This window comes from Kogia breviceps, chromosome 2, assembly GCF_026419965.1.
Source record: "Kogia breviceps isolate mKogBre1 chromosome 2, mKogBre1 haplotype 1, whole genome shotgun sequence".
In the NCBI taxonomy this organism is placed as follows: domain Eukaryota; kingdom Metazoa; phylum Chordata; class Mammalia; order Artiodactyla; family Physeteridae; genus Kogia; species Kogia breviceps.
Window position 1 is genome coordinate 117157310 of NC_081311.1, and position 16507 is coordinate 117173816.

Here is a 16507-nt window from a genome sequence, read left to right on the forward strand (position 1 = left end):
TGGCACTGATGGCCCCCAAATGTCTATATAGGAATTATTCAGATGGTAATTTGGTAGTAAGTGGGAATCAAATTTACTATGAAGTTACTCATAAGAGCAAGTACAATATTTTGTTTGTTTCTTAATTAGACTGTATATTTATTTGTGGAGGTTTGCGAGGTAAAGCTGAGGGTATCCATAGTGGGGAGGGTTAAAGTCCTCCCCCATTCATGACCATGTCTATATGACTCCACTGAAATGGGAATAATGTAGAGGAAACACTAAAGCATAATTTTAGTGAATATCAAAATGAGAACAAAAGGCAAGGGCAGATGTAGAGAATAATATTCCTTAGAAATGCTGAGTCTTGAAAAATTGTTATAGCTATTGACTAGAGAAAATTTTGTGGCATAAGGTCCTAGTAAGTGACAGTACTTTATTGAAAATAATAGGGATTGGCTTTAAAATAACTTGAGGTTAGCTTGACTAGGCAGACAGAAGTGTTTCGACCAAATAGCTCAAATCCTGAACTATGGAGTTTTTATTTGAATTCCCACATGATAATATGTTTACATTCACATGAAAGCCTACCTCTTGATACTTTTGACTATCATTCAATTCATTCATTCAAAATAATTTAGCCATCTCAAGATAAAAGATTGGAGTCTATTCAGCTTTTAGCCTGGTATGTGTCAGATTCTATGCTAGATGTTTGAATCAAAGAAGAATAATCCATAAGATTATGGATTCTTAATCCATAAGATTAAGAATCTCCCAATCCTGGGGAAGAGATAAAGAATAAACTAATAGTCACAGGTTTGTGAAAATGCTATGAATAGTGGAATGTTTAGGTTATATATCAGGAGAAAAACACTAAGTCTTCCTGGAAATGTTTTGTGAAAAGTTGAGTATTAAAGAATGAGCAGAATTTCCCCTTATGCAACAAGAAGGGAAAGGCTTTAGATGGAAGAAATGAATATGCATACATGTGGAAGCAAGTAAGTATGCAGCATATTTCAAGAAGTTCAAGTACGTTGGTGTCACTGAAATGAAATACTGGGACTGGCAGAAGGTGAATATGGAAAATTTAAAAGAGCCGTATTATCATGGGCATCAAATGCCAAGGTAAAGATTCAAGGCTTTACATTGTGGGCAATTGAGAGCTGTTGAAGCTGGGAAAGATTTCATGATATTGGTGTTTTTTAAATGTTAGCCTTTACATGGAGCATAAATTAGAAATAGAGGATGACGAGATGCAGCTTGCCAAGCTAAGAGGCTACTGTGAAGCAGATACTTTTTATATTATAGTTAACCCAATTTTTGTTTAAAGGCACCTGATATTGACTTTCTATGGCAATCATTTAAAAACCATAATCAAAAAAAATTTTTCAAGCTTGCTGCTGTATGATATAACAAGAAGGGTAAGACTCTGTAACAGTAGAGTGATGTTCCAAATCTTTGTTTAGATAAAGTCATTTACTTATTCGAATTTATGGCAGGATTTATATTGCTATCTACAAATAGATATCAATAGCTAAAGAGATTTTATAGCTTTTTGACATTCAATATATTATTCAGGTTTAAAAGGCTCTGGAAAATGGATGAACTATCTAAGCTGAATAACTTTCCACTTGTAGAAACGTTTCTTAAAGTATAGAGCCCTCAGATTTAACACTTAGTCTTTTGCTTGTTTAAGCACATGGTAAAACGTAGACAGGTTTTTCATTTGACAGAACAACCCTGATGGAACAATGCAGCTTCCACAGGGCTAAAGCCAAAAGGAAAAACTGACAGACACATCTTATTAGGAGAGATAATTTAAGGAATGCTTAGTTTTAATGCTTCTCTTAAGCAATACCATTTTATTTCTCTCTGACATGAAGCCCCCTTCCTTACCTATGATGAATTTAATTTTTACATGATTTGAGTAAATTCATAAACCCTGAAACTACGATGTTTTTGAGTAAGTCCAAGTACCTGAAATATTGCAGGAGCTCCCTTGTATTACTTTGCTTGTACACTGGCTTGTTTTTTTTTTTCTGCATTAGGATTCTGCAAGAATAATTTCGACTTACCAGTTGGTAGTTTAGATAAAAGCCTGAAACCCTGTGGCCAACGAGGCCTCCAAGGCAGGCATTAGCCATTTGATAAAGCCATTGAAAACACAGAGGATGTACATCTTCAATTAATACAAATAATAGAAAATTTCCTAAATAAAGTTTGGTCCTGCTCTGCTCCCAAAGTAGTAATTCACAAAATATGACTCTTTTCATTGGGAAGGTTGTAAAAATTTGTTTGTTGTAGGTAGGGAAGGAAATGTAATTAAAGGCTAAATTCAGACTCACATTTGATATTAACCAAAAGAATATGTGTGATTTGGACACCAGTCACCTAGGCACTTCCTATTTTAAGGCAGTGCACATTGTCAGCAAATCAAATTAGCCAATAGCAAAACTGCATCTGGCAGAGCTAACTATGCCAGGTAACCTTAAATAGAAGCTGGGGGATTAGTTAACTATGTTGCAACACTGGGGTTTCCTGGTAAGACTTATCTAAAGTTCCTCTTTGTAGCATTGCTATTAAAAGAATAAAATGGGAAGAGGTGAAATGAAAACATTAAACTTGTGGGTATATATGTGTGTTTTAATGTCCCCTTTGCATCTGAAAGTGCTAACAACAGCACATTTACAGTAAAGCAACTCTGGGGTTTCATTTTATATATTTAATTTTTTTTTTTTTTTTTTGCTTTTGCATATGGTCCTTATAAAGTAAAGCTTTAGATCATAGATGCTTTAAGGAAGTCCTGTTACACATCATTTACATTTGGAAAATCAAGGAGCTTTGAATTGGATTGACTTCAGGTACCAATCTAATCTAAAGTGCCTAATGAAATGATTTTTGTTGTCATTAATAATCTGAAGAGAAGCTTTAATTTGCAATCTTGCCAAAGTAATGTGTGGAGGTCTGTTTAAAATAAAATTTTTAAAAAATGTTATACTTTTGGAAGGCTGATTCAAACACACATGTAGATTGAACAACACACACACACACACACACACACACACACACACACACACACACACACACACACACACCCTCCTAAAGTCTGGTCAATTCAGATCTGATAACACCATTTTTTTTTCTCTTATGGGCAGTAATATCACTTCTATGTGAGATCCAATGTGGGTCAGGCATTTCCATTAAGACTGTGCATCTACTGGTTGTCTCTGAAGTCTGTTTTACTATAAACATTAAATGAAAAACACATCTTTTCTATATGCAGTGCTCAGAACACATTTGTTCACATATATGACAGCCAAATCATCTCATTGGCTCTGTAACAGTCATGATGTTTTTTAGGAGGCTAAAAAGGATGTATCTTTTCAAAAGAAAAGGAACAAAAAACCTTCTGGGTGCATCTTTGAAATTCCATAGTTAAGAATTCAAAAATTTCCTAGGACTCCTAGTGTCAGCAAGAACAAACCAAGCCCTCCTTCTAATAAGAGGTCAGTTTTGCCCCAAGAATGAGTCAGCCTGGGGTATTTGAGCTCATTAACTCTTACCCCAAATATTCTGAGATCAGGTTTAATTTATTCACATTTATTTGTTCCCTGAAAGACTACAATTGCTTTCAGTTTTAGCCAGAAACTGGGAACAAGGATGGAAACAGGGAAATGCAGAGTATGGGATTAAGAATTTCATAAAGTTGTAAATCAACTTCTAAATAGCCTGCCTATGATACCCAAACATATTAGTTTATTCACCCTAAGACTGTCCATCCTGTAACTCAAAACCTTTTGTCAGGTCTGAGAAATGGTTTGTTTGCTTAACCTGATGTTGTTTTAAAGGGCAATACCCAGATGTTCTGGGTTTGTGATAAAGAGAGAATTAATGAGTCTGTCTGTCCAACTGGAGCCCACTTATGAATCTGTACGGATGCCAATTGCAGGGTGAACCACGATGTTCCTGGTGCACAGAGGACTCACAAACATTTCGAGAAAATGAAAGGTTTTAATTAATCTTTCCTTTACATAGTTTTCTCTTTTATAGTCTACCAACAAATAGATTCAGGCATGTTCTGGGATCACTTTAAAACCTAGCTCTATTATTTCTTCTTCATTTATAAAACCTTAAAGCAATTGCCTCTGTTGATGCAAGTTGGGTTTTGCTATATTTTGTTGTTTTAACCTTAAGCTTTACTGTAAGCTATGTAAACTAAAATTATAGATCCCTCTTTATTTTCCAAGTTGTTTCCCTCTAAGAAATCCCTTCTGTCTTTTTCCTAAGTAAAAAGACTAAAAATGTGTTTGAATAGAAACAATAATGACCTTGGCTGAAGTTTTGGCTGAGCATGTCCCACATGAACCAAGAGGAAAACTCTACCTAAGGTAAGCTGAAGGTCACCAGAGCCTTCAGAAAATATTTTCAATAAAGCTATTTCATTTCATTTCTTTCTTTCTTTTTTCCCCCTAAGAATTGAACGTAAGAAATCCTGATACAAACACATTCTATAACCATTGTCTCTTGAGAAGTGAAATATTGACATTCTGCAGCTCGAGGTAGTCTGATCTTTGATTTCTTTCTAAAAGTTTGAAATAAACTTGTTGAGTTAGGTTCTCCTTTTGCTACTGATGGGAGTTGTATGTAAATCCCACATATAATAATGGAGCTGTGTGTGTAAATTACTGTACGTGGAGGTGAGACTGTGTCTCATGGAGTTGATGCATTGGTTTAGAAATTACAGTGTGTAACATGTTACTTATCCTGTAGATCTGATAATTTTATAGTACAATTAACTAATACCAATTTAGTGACTGTATTCAGATGAAGGTATGTCTTTTATTCATATCCAGCCATCTACTTTAGGAAATCATGAATGTTTGTATATTTAAAAATTTGAAGGCCAGTCTTGGTTAAGCCTATCACTTTTCCTAAAACACTCATGAATGTGTTCAGGAAAAATTATTATAGAAATCCTTGATATTTGACATAGAGTATTTGAAAAATGAGGCTTGAAGCTATTCTGTTTCAAAGAGAGGGAAATCAGAAGGTTCAATACTTTTCCTGAATTTTTTCTAAGAAGTTGTTTGAAATTATTTATTTTTTTGAACTAGAGCAGATTTCTGTTATTTGCCACAATGCAAATTCAACAGAATAAGAAATCATACATGTCTGGAGTGGTCAAGAAAGAATGGAGTTGAAAAGACTTGAGGTTTGATGAAAATCACAGATTGAATACAGATAGATCCATAGAGATTAAGTCGATTTCATGATGGGGAAGGGATCATCATTCATTTAGTCATTCAACAAATATTTTTGAATACCTAGAATATTTTAGAAGCAAAAGTCCTTGCCCTCAAGGAGAAACAACCCTTACTGGCTGAACTTTAAATAATGATTTACTCTTTCTAAGTCTCAGTTACTTCATTTATAATACTGGGGTAAAAATAGTCCTTTGCAGTGAACACTCTGTGTCCTACCCAGGTCTTCTTCGTTTTCTCTTACCAACTTTATGAGACCCTCCCCCAGGTTCTGCATACTTTGCTGCAAAGGGCTGTCAACATTTTCAACTTTCATGGACTACTGTATTTGTCCTGGTTGTCTAATCAGAGCATTATATTGAAAAATATTCTTCAGCTGAATTTTGGATTTGTAGCAGAGAAAGTCATGATTCATTTGTGATGTTGTACATAGGCACAAGAGAGAGGCATTCCAGTAAGAGGTTGTATATCTCTGCATATGCGAACTGGACGCAAGGAGCCTGCTATGAAGCTTTTATAATGATGCAGATTCAAATGTGAGGTCTGGACCAGGTAGAAGACATTTTGCCTGGGGAGTGGAGAATGGATGTTAGCAATGTTATTAAAGAAGAATAAACATGCTTTGTTAGCTCTCTGAATGAGGGTAGGTGGTGAATGTAAGGGAAGGAAGGGGAACAGGACAAAGGAAACAGGTTAATATGGAGATCTGGAGCCCTTTGGCCAGGAAATATACTATGATTGACAGAAATATCTAGGGAAGTATATTAAGAGTGGAAGTCAGTTTGAGAAAAAAAGATGATGCATTTAGTGTAAGAAAGTCTGATGAGATGAACTTGAAGAGTGTACTGGCAGTTGGAGGTGGTGTTCAGAGTCAAGAAGAGGATATAAATATTATTGGTGATGTTGGTGGGAATAGCGTGCTAATATGATCAGGCCAGGGACTCAGTAACGTGCCCACCCTAGCTCTACTCCTCTTCCCTATAAGAGAAGACATATATGGGGATTACTGGTAAAGAAAGTAAAATGACATTTTCTTAGTAAAAGGACCTTGCAATCCAAACCCTAATGCAGCAGTTAGAATGGAATCCATAATAGACAACTTAAACAAACCTTTATCTAACCTTTACTTTTTCTAAACTAACCCTTGCTTAGCCTTTTATCTGTTCCTTCCAGCTCCCCTACACTCACCAAATATACACATTCATTAGCTAACAGAGTTAATTAGATCCAGAGAGTCTAAGTAGTCCATTTTTTGGGTTCCAAATTGGATCTTCTAATCTTACTATTATACCAAGGAAACTGTCCTAATACTACAGGAAAAGGAGGCAGAGACAAAGAACATGAGAGTTTGGCCACGCTGCCAAAGGCAGAGCTGACCCGAGCATCCAAGTTAGGGGTGGGGTAGAAGTCAAGCCCTAAGATCTTGCCATTTCAAATGCATTGAAAAGAAAAGTAATTGCATACCTTTATTATTCTGACCTTTTGAAAATTTTACCCCTAGGAAAGGTAGTAGCATCCTTTCAACTTTAGCCTTAGTCCCCTTCATTGGGGAATAGAAGGAGAGGGAGAGTGAAGAGGGGCATTGAGTTCTCCTAAAGACAATTCATATAGAGAATAAGCCCAAGAGAGCTTAGCTTTCATTAGTTCTTCAAATTAGGGTGTGCAAATAAGAGATAAGTCAACAAGGAGTCAGTGATTGGGCAAAGACATAGTGAGGTTACCAGAAGTTAGGGAAGGATAGCACTTCAAGAGGTTTATGCCACAGTGACACATGATGTGGAGGTGAAGGAGAAAGAGGTCTAAGACATGACCTTTGGACCTTAGTATATGACAGTTCAGAGGTGATGGCAAATTTTGACTGGCAGTTTTCCTGGAATAGCATTTCCTTAAAAGTACTAACTACAAGTATAACTGGATGATAAATATTGAGTGGAATTATTATCTATATTAAATATAACTGTATAATTGATGTTACTTTAAATGTATAAAACAAACACTTTATCCCCTTGATCAAACACTTTAGAGAAACTGAATAAAAGTTTCCTCTCTGAACTCTTTCTCAGGGCTTTTACTATGCCAGTATAGATTGTGGAGTTCACAGACCAGAAGGTAGAGTGGATATAGAATTCTGTCTTTCTCCAACTTATTTGCTGCTGAAATCTTTTGTACATAGAGTGTCTCGTGGGGCCAGAACACACTTTAGGAAACGTTTACTTAGCATATTTAAGGCAGAAATCAGATTATGGAAAGTTAAAAATAGAAGACTAGGAGGAGAGGTGAAGAAGTAGAGGTCATTGAGTGAACTATTTATTTGTGAGAGATTGAATATACAAACAGACAATGGTCAGACCTGCCCAGGAAATTACCCCTTTACCTATAATAAGCAACCTAGGAAGCCAACCTACTAGAAGTCAGGCTTGCAGTAAGCCTGATTGCTATCTCTAACAACAATCCAGGAAGCTAAACAATAACTTCTACAGCAATTGGCCCAAAATGACCAGGACTTGATCAATAGCTGACAGCTTTCCTAATTTTTGTCCCCCCTTCCAATTTAGGACCAACCAGAGAAAACCGAATATGTACCTCTAATCAATCATATAGGATGCCTACAGCTTCCCCATGACAATAGCCTCTTATCAGGGCATACATGAAGCCTTCCCCTTTTCTCACTAAGTAATAAGCTTTCCCACTCCACTGCCTGCCTTTGAGTTTTTGTCAGAACGCAAGTAATGGTGCCTGACTCCCTTGCTACAGTGAACTCAGAATAAATAGCCTTTGCCTTTGCCTTTCTCATTTGGTGGGTTAGGTCATTATTCCTTTCCATGTTTGTAAATGCTGGCTCTTATTGAAAGAGATACATTAATTAGGGTGTAAACCCAAGGGAAGAACATGTTTGGCAGAGGGTTAAATTTCAGGACTCTATGTTTGAAAGAAAAAACGCAAGAGTCAATTGAAAGAAAAGATTGTAGGTTACTGTGGACAGGGAGGAAGGGGGAGAGAAAGAGGGAAATTGGGAAAGTGAGAGGTAGAGAGAGAGAGACCACTTGAGAGGGCTAGGTCCAAAAAGAAATAGAAGCGAGAATGGGGATAAAACTGAGAACACAAAGGGAATGGAGAAAACTCTTTTTACTTCCTCCCTCTCATTTCCTGACCTCCAGACACAGACTAAAGCCTCTGAAGCAAAGCTCCTCACCTTCTATCCAGCACAGTGAAGCAAATGGGCTAAAAACAAGGGCCTGGCCTTTTAATTTTTTTAGTTGCTTTGAATTGTCAACTAATTACTCAACCACAAAATAAGTTTTGTTTCCTCAATAATAAAAATAACAGTAACGGCTTGGGATTCAGAAAAAATGATTCACGTGGAACAGTTTCAGCCTCTCCTTAGATTACTTTAAGGTCAGCATGAATCAGCCGAACCTGTTCTTAATGTAATGCTAACTAGAACCCTCCACCCTGTTTTTTCCTGCTATTTTCTTCTCCTCCCAGGTCTCTTTTGCCAAGAAATCTTCCACATCTCCACCTCTGCTGCCGCTAAGTCTAAACTAGTCTCTCAACAACCCCTGAGCAAGAGCGTTCTCTTTCAGCCTCATTCAACTTGGGTTATTCTCGTTCTTTACAAATATGGGACTTAACTTATAAAATAAAAACTCTCATACTGGCAAAAAGAGGTAGATGTGTGAAATTGTTCTTGGAGTGGATTAAATCCACCTTGGAGTTTCTTTGAGATGCAAATCATCAGGTCATACTCCAGACTTTCAGTATCAGAAACTCTGTGGGTAAACCCAGTAATCTGTGTTTAAACATTCCAGGTGATTTTAAATTCTTAGAAATGTTTTAGGGCAAGGATTGGCAAACTAAATCTTGCCATTTATTTTTGTACAGCCCAATAAGCTAAGAATAGTTTTTACCCTTTTAAATGATTTTTTTTTTTTTTTTTTTTTTTTTTTGCGGCATGCGGGCCTCTCACTGTTGTGGCCTCTCCCGTTGCGGAGCACAGGCTCCGGACGCGCAGGCCTAGCGGCCATGGCTCACGGGCTTAGTTGCTCCGCGGCACGTGGGATCTTCCCGGACCAGGGCACGAACCCGTGTCTCCTGCATCGGCAGGCGGATTCTCAACCACTGCGCCACCAGGGAAGCCCTAAATGATTTTTTTTAATCAAAAGAAAAATATTTCACAACACATACAAATTTTACAAAATTTGAATTCCAGAGTCAATAAACAATTTTATTAGAATGCAGCTACACCTACATGTTCACATATTGTCCATGGCTGCTTTTGTAGAACTGAATAATTGTGGCCATGATTGAATGACCCACAAAGCCTAAAATATTTACTTTCTGGCCCTTTACCGAAAAAGTTGTTCCCCTAGTTCTAAGGCATAAGCTCCTAGGATCAGCTATATATGTTGGTGATAAGCACTAAAAATTTACTTTTCCTCATGGCCTCTATCTCCTTCAGAGGGTTTATTCCATGGGTCTGGAAATACAATGGCATTTCCTCTCTGACTCCTTTTATTCCCCAAAGCCAGGCACATCAGTGTTGCTTCACAGCAAGGAGAATGTCGTAACAAAGGGATTTCTCTACCTTAGATGTAATCATTATAGTCACTTGGCTAAGAAAGGAAACACAGTTGGAGACATTCTCTGGAAATATCTCATTGCTGGCTTAACCAGAGGTTCTCAGACTTTGCTGTGCATAAAATTGCCTCATGGAGTTTGACAAAACTGTAGATTCTTGAGGCAAATCCCAGAGGGTCTGAATCAAGGACTCTGGATTAGTCTCTGGGAATCTGCATTTTCACAAGTACCCCAGGTGACTCTGATTCTGGTAGTCTGAAAGACGTACTTTTGAGAAATATTGAATATAACTGGATTCTGTAAGAGTTCTACATTGCCCCTGAATAGAGGTAAACTAGCTTTCAGGCTGAGACATGGAATTTGGGGTTAGAAAGTAAAAGGCAGGGCTTCCCTGGTGGCGCAGTGGTTGAGAGTCCGCCTGCCGATGCAGGGGACACGGGTTCGTGCCCCGGTCTGGGAAGATCCCATGTGCCGCGGAGCGGCTGGGCCCGTGAGCCATGGCCGCTGAGCCTGCGCGTCCGGAGCCTGTGCTCCATAACGGGAGAGGCCACAGCAGTTGGAGGCCCGCGTACCACAAAAAAAAAAAAAAAAAAAAAAAAAGAAAGAAAGTAAAAGGCAGAATACTTTCCTAAAAGAGTGAATATGTAAAAACTGAATTGGATTACAAGGTGATCCAAACCAGGCCGGCAATCTGAAGCTACTCTAACTGGGGTTGTCTTCCTGAAGTCAGAGGGCTGCCTAGTATATCTTTTTATTCTGTTTAGTTATCTAAGATTTCTTTGTAATTCAGCTATGTATGTATGTATGTATTTATTTATTTATTTATTTTTGGGTCTTCATTGCTGCGCGTGGGCGTTCTCTAGTTGCGGCGATCTGGGGCTACTGTTCATTGTGGTATGTGGGCTTCTCATTGCGGTGGCTTCTCTTGTTGCGGAGCCCGGGCTCAACAGTTGTGCCTCGCAGGCTCTAGAGAGCAGGCTCAGTAGTTGTGGCGCACAGGCTTAGTTGCTCCATGGCATGTGGGATCTTCCTGGACCAGGGATTGAATGTGTGTCCCCTGCATTGGCATGCAGATTCTTAACCACTGCTGCACCAGGGAAGCCCCTCAGGTATTTTCAATAATCAACTTCTTAATGTTTTTAAGGTTCCTCTATAAAAGAAAAGTCAGTCATCTTAATTTGTAGTCTTACCTACAGTTTGACCCAAAGTCTATTCAAAGGACCATACATTGCTCTCTTCTCTATTAATTCCCATCTTTATATTTTGTATCTCATTTTTCTAAATTTGGTCTAACAGGGACTTTTTTTGTATTTTCTGCCTGAGGCCTTTCATATGAACAGTGAAAATTGCAAATTAAAGAAATATGAACCTAAAAAAAAGTATAAGCCTTAAAATACTTATCTTTTCTCACTTCTCTATATTTCTATTTCTCTTTCTACACATATTAGTAATATGACAAACTTCTCAAGGTATCTTTTAGGCAGAAAGCCTGCTGTTAAATAAGTCTGCATAATATATCTGATTGTTCAACATTTAGTGGAGAAAAGAAATATCATTCTTAAAAGTTTTCCCTCTCTTTCTGAAGATTGTTTGATAATTTCAGGTGGTATTCTGAGTTTTCTGTTTTCATTATTGAATCATTGAGTGAGCTCTTAATAGCTATCACAGTAAACACACATACAAACTCTTTTTTTTTTACCCAAATCACATAAGCAATTGTACAGGACAATTGAGTAAATATTTTCAGGTCTAGATAAGAATCTCCAGCCAGGGTATGAGGGCTATTTGGTTCAGCCAAATCCTAAATAAATGAAAGGGCAACCCCAAACTGTTTAATCTTGGGACCAGTGAACCTGGGGTAAAGTGAAGAAGGTTCTGCTTGCTCCTCTTCAGCTGGATGAACTTTCAGCATATCACAAGCCCTACCCAGAAGAGTGAAATGTTCTTTTCCTTCCTTCCCTTACACTCTCCTGTGAGCCCCTTGGCCAGCAAGTCTGAGGGAGATGGTGAATCAGGCCAGAAAGCTGGGGCATACCCACGATCTGCGTGAGTCTGCCTTGCACTGACTCATTTCTGAGGAAGCAGCACACTTCTATGGCAGAGGGCAGCTATTTATTTATTTGTTTCGTGCATGTGCTCTTCCAGACTTATAACGTACACCATCCGCCTCCTGAGTGGGTTCCAGAAATGAAAAAAATCATAAATTGAATGCACATGGAGAAACCAAGTCTCCATCCAAGACCGTACAGGCTCCCCACCCCAGTGCTCCAGGTCCACACCCTCCTGGTTTACATAGCACCTTTCTTCCAAGGATCCCAGAAAGCTACTCCAGCACAAAGGAATTAGACTATGGGAAGGATGTGTTTGGGTTTTCTTCTAGACTAGTAAAAGGGACTACTAGGCCCTCTAGAGTTTAAAGCCACACAGGCAGGCTTTGTATATAGCAAGGAATCAAATTAAATCTTAAGTCTTTAGGTGTTCATTTTTACATTTTAGAAAAGCCAAATCACTCCTGATTGTTTTTATGCTTAGGGGGAAAAGTATGAAGTGAGAAGGTTTTTGCCTATAGAAATATATTCCTTGGCGCTCCATTTCTGCACCATTTCTTCCCATTTATCACATTCTTTCCCCAAATATCAAGTGCTCTGTGTTCTCATGCTGTCTTTCTCTGAGAACAGTCTAATCAAATCACTTATGCTAAGGTATTCATGATGGATACTGCCCATCCCATGTATACTCAGGTTTTTTAAAAAGGCTATAGCCTAAAGAATGATTGCAAATCCAAAAGAAATTATTTCAAATGAAGGAATTTGATGTATTTTTAGGATTAAATTCTTGGTTTCTGTGGGTCTTTTCAACAACCTGTATGTATACAACCTACCACTTTCCCTGCCTGAGTTTAAGGCTGGCTTTGCTTAAAACTAAGCTGAGACCACCTAGTAAAACTCATCAGCTTGTCAGCGTCAGCCTGGTAAGGCTGCTGCTTCTCTTTGTACACACTGTCTTCAACTTAGCCTGCTTATTTAAATTACTGGCCAAAGACTTGAATAGCTAGTTCAAATCTCAAATGTTAAAAGAAAATGTATAAAAATCTTGGATCTGAGACAAGTTCAACTTAGTATCTAGTCACGGCTAAGTTATTAGAGGTCCATCATATCTCTTTCTCAGTTTCTTTGTTGTGACTTGAGGCAACTGCTGGCTCCTTTCTGCTTTCCCTCAGTACCTTTAATCCACTGGTTTCTAGCCACCACTGGTTATCTGCCCCCATTCTGACGCCTGGTTTTATTGCTTTGAGTCTTATCGCTATAAGAACTCTAGGGCCTGGTCTCTGCTTTCTCTATCTAATATCTTTATCCTTTATTCACAGTTTGCTTCTTCTCACCATCAAGAATGACTTAAAATCATGTGTAGAGTATCCAGTGTGACCAAGATAGCACAGAACATTAAATCCCCAATACCTGGAAATCACTGTGCCAGAACCCTTGAACCATCAGTCAAGGCATCCTTCTACCCTACTGCAATCTGCTTGGTGGAAAAGGCAGATGCCAAGAGGACAAGCTAATATTATTAAGGATTTATTATGATCGTTTGATGAATTACCTTTAGATATGTAGAAATATTCACTATTGAAATAGGATCTTAGATATTATGAATTCTTCTTTCTAGTCAATGTTACGGAAACTCTAAAAGGTGAAATTAAATTGTCCAAGACCATAAAGCAACTTACAAACTGAACAGGGATTAGACTTTGATCTCTTGAGTCTTACAACAGTGTTCTTTCTATCACAGTGTCTGCCCTGCTCATTTTTTTATAATACTAATTAAAAATTTTGTTTTTGTTCAATATGGAAGTTGTTTTGATGTGAGCTCCTAGCTCCTTGGCACCATTCTTAGCAGATCTTACAGATGCCTGGACAAACAACTGTAAATGCACCTCTGGATACATACTTGAGGTTTTTACTTATGTTAGATAAACAGAACTGAACCCACCAAAATTAAGATTTTCTTACCCCTTCCCACTTCTGCTTACCTATTTGTTATATTTCACATTTTCACTTTATATTATAAAAACACTTGCCATGCCATAATTTCAGTTTTTAAAAATTCTGGTTGGTGTTCCCATACCTATATTAGTACTATTTTGGGTAATTGTGTTTCTAGCAGCAAAGTTTTCTCTCATTTACTATAGATATGTCTCTATCTGAAAAGGCACCAGGTCAATACACATTCCTCTTAATAATCCCTCCTACTCTCTATCATCACACCAATTCATTTCTCAAGGAAATTGATAATCGTGATAAAGGCACATGCAACAGTCAAGGTGCAAACTTGCCAACAAAGGGTTCCATTTTCTTCTTAAGATTCTCCATAATGGGGTACACTTAAGGACTGTTTTAAAAGCTGATTGAAATATTAAAGTTCCAGTAATCATCACCCTTCATTTTACAGAAAAAGCAGTTTTAATGGACTCACATTACTATGCTGGCTAAAAACAGGCACAGACTAGAACATAGACCCCTACCTAACTGGGAAGTGAGAGATACTTGGGAAAATTTTAAATAAAAATAACACAAATAGGGGTTTGAGGGTTAACATCAGAAATTTAAATAGTTCAGTCTCCCTTTATTTTCTGAGCATTTCAATTAATCATTATTTTAGGATCATTCACATTTGGGGAGTAGAAACTTTTAGATAAAAATAGCAAAGTACACCTTGCTCTCAAGAATAACTAAACTCTATTTGCCATTGTAGAACATGTGAGTGGGAACAAGAATTGCAGACCAGAATAAATATTTTTTTTATTGTTGTTGATGTACCTACTTTAGAAGGTCAGGTATGGTTTTGGGGGTTGTAATATTAAAATGTTTATAAAATTAAAATGTTATGGCTTTCCTTCGGAGGGAACTTAATTATTTTTGTTGCTTGGGGAATAGAATTTTTATAAATGACATGTATTACCTTATCATGGGCAAAAATAATCAGTAATTTATCTGTCCTTTTTCTTAGCTGCCTCCTTAAATCTGCATGCTAGCCATTTTCTTCCATCTACTAATACCACAGATTTACTGTTCACCACCCACTCAAATGCTGGTATGCAGGCCACATGTGCATACACACTTCTTTTTTTAATGTTTTTTCTTTCCGTTTATTTTTAATGTGTTAGGGCTGAGTAACAAAGTTTTTGCCATGGAATGAAAACAAGGGTATTTGCTTTCATATAAATATCATTTGTCTCCTTCTACCTGTGAATAAAAGGATATATAAAACATTCCTCTTTCTTCCTTCACACAGACTGTTGTTTCTTACTGTAGAGAGTTCAGGATAAGCATTGATACTGTATTCCTTCAAAACCCTCGTGCTGTCTGTCAGTGCTTCATGTAGGAGCAATTCTGGAATTGCTGTTTGGTACCTGGTACCAAACAAGCAGAGTTGAACCTCTGTTTCTCTTTGTGAGAGCACGCTGGGAGGCAAAAATTTGCAATCGTCCTAAATAAAGACAAATTAAGAAAAGATTATCTAAAGTCCTTTAAAGATGTATTTTAGGTTGTGAAATTAGAATGAAAAAAATAGCATATTGGATGTTATTCTCAAGAGAGTTCGTATTCTAAAACCCTGTTCCCTTTACAGAAAGAGTTAATCTATTCATGCTAGTCTTAGAGGTATTTAAAAATAAAACAAAAATAATAATAAAAATAACAACAAAAAACACTCTAAACCACCAACAAGCGTTCTTATTCTTTTAGGTAATAAAGACCTTTTACTTAGAAGGGATTATCTATCAAACTTTTTGCATGTCTTTGCTAGCTCAGCAAACCTTTGTTCTGAATGCTTTGTGACCATCAGTGCCTTTGAATATAGATTACACCACCGTTTGATTTATTTTTTTTTCTCATGGGCAACATATTTCTTTCATTGAGCAACATTCTGAAACTTGGAAATCTAACCTGTGTTTTAGTGTTAGGAAAGTGACATTCATCTGGTAAATCCTCCCCATTTGGACTTGGTATTTATTCAACTTGTATATGGTTGATTTCAGGCCAGATTTAATCATGCAATCCTCCTCAACTCAGAGGATAGTAGAATACAAAAGCACTTGTATTTAATACACTGCCAGTTTTCTGGAAGAAAAAAAATAGGGAAATGTTAATATTTAACAATAAAGTAGTAATCTCTAAAAGCAAGTCTAGAGGGCTATGATAGAAATTTATTGTGTAAATTAGAAATTGATTAGGCTTCAAATCTGGGAAGACCTCCTTGTGTGTCTCTGCTAATATTAAGAAAAAATAATTTTTTAAAAAGTTCTTCTTTTTATCAGGAAGAAAAAGGAAATCAGATACCTGACCTGAATGTTTTATAACTAGAAACCATATAAACACATCAACCACCTCTGAATTCAATTTTTTTCTTCCAGAAAATTGTGGTCGCTTTAAACACAGTTTCTAGGGAAGTATTTTTTTATGTGTTTGGAATTGCTTGTCCAGTCATTTTCTTATATTACATTACTCACATCCCCTTGCTGGAGGAAATTCCCTCTTACAAATGCTGTATCACTGGGATATATGTATATTTATGTAACCCTGGTGGTTCTGTTTCTTCTTAGACAAACTCAGTGGCATTATTTCCTGAACTGAACTCTTGTCCGTTGTCTCCATTAATATTAAATTCACACTCACAAAAGGCAAAATGCA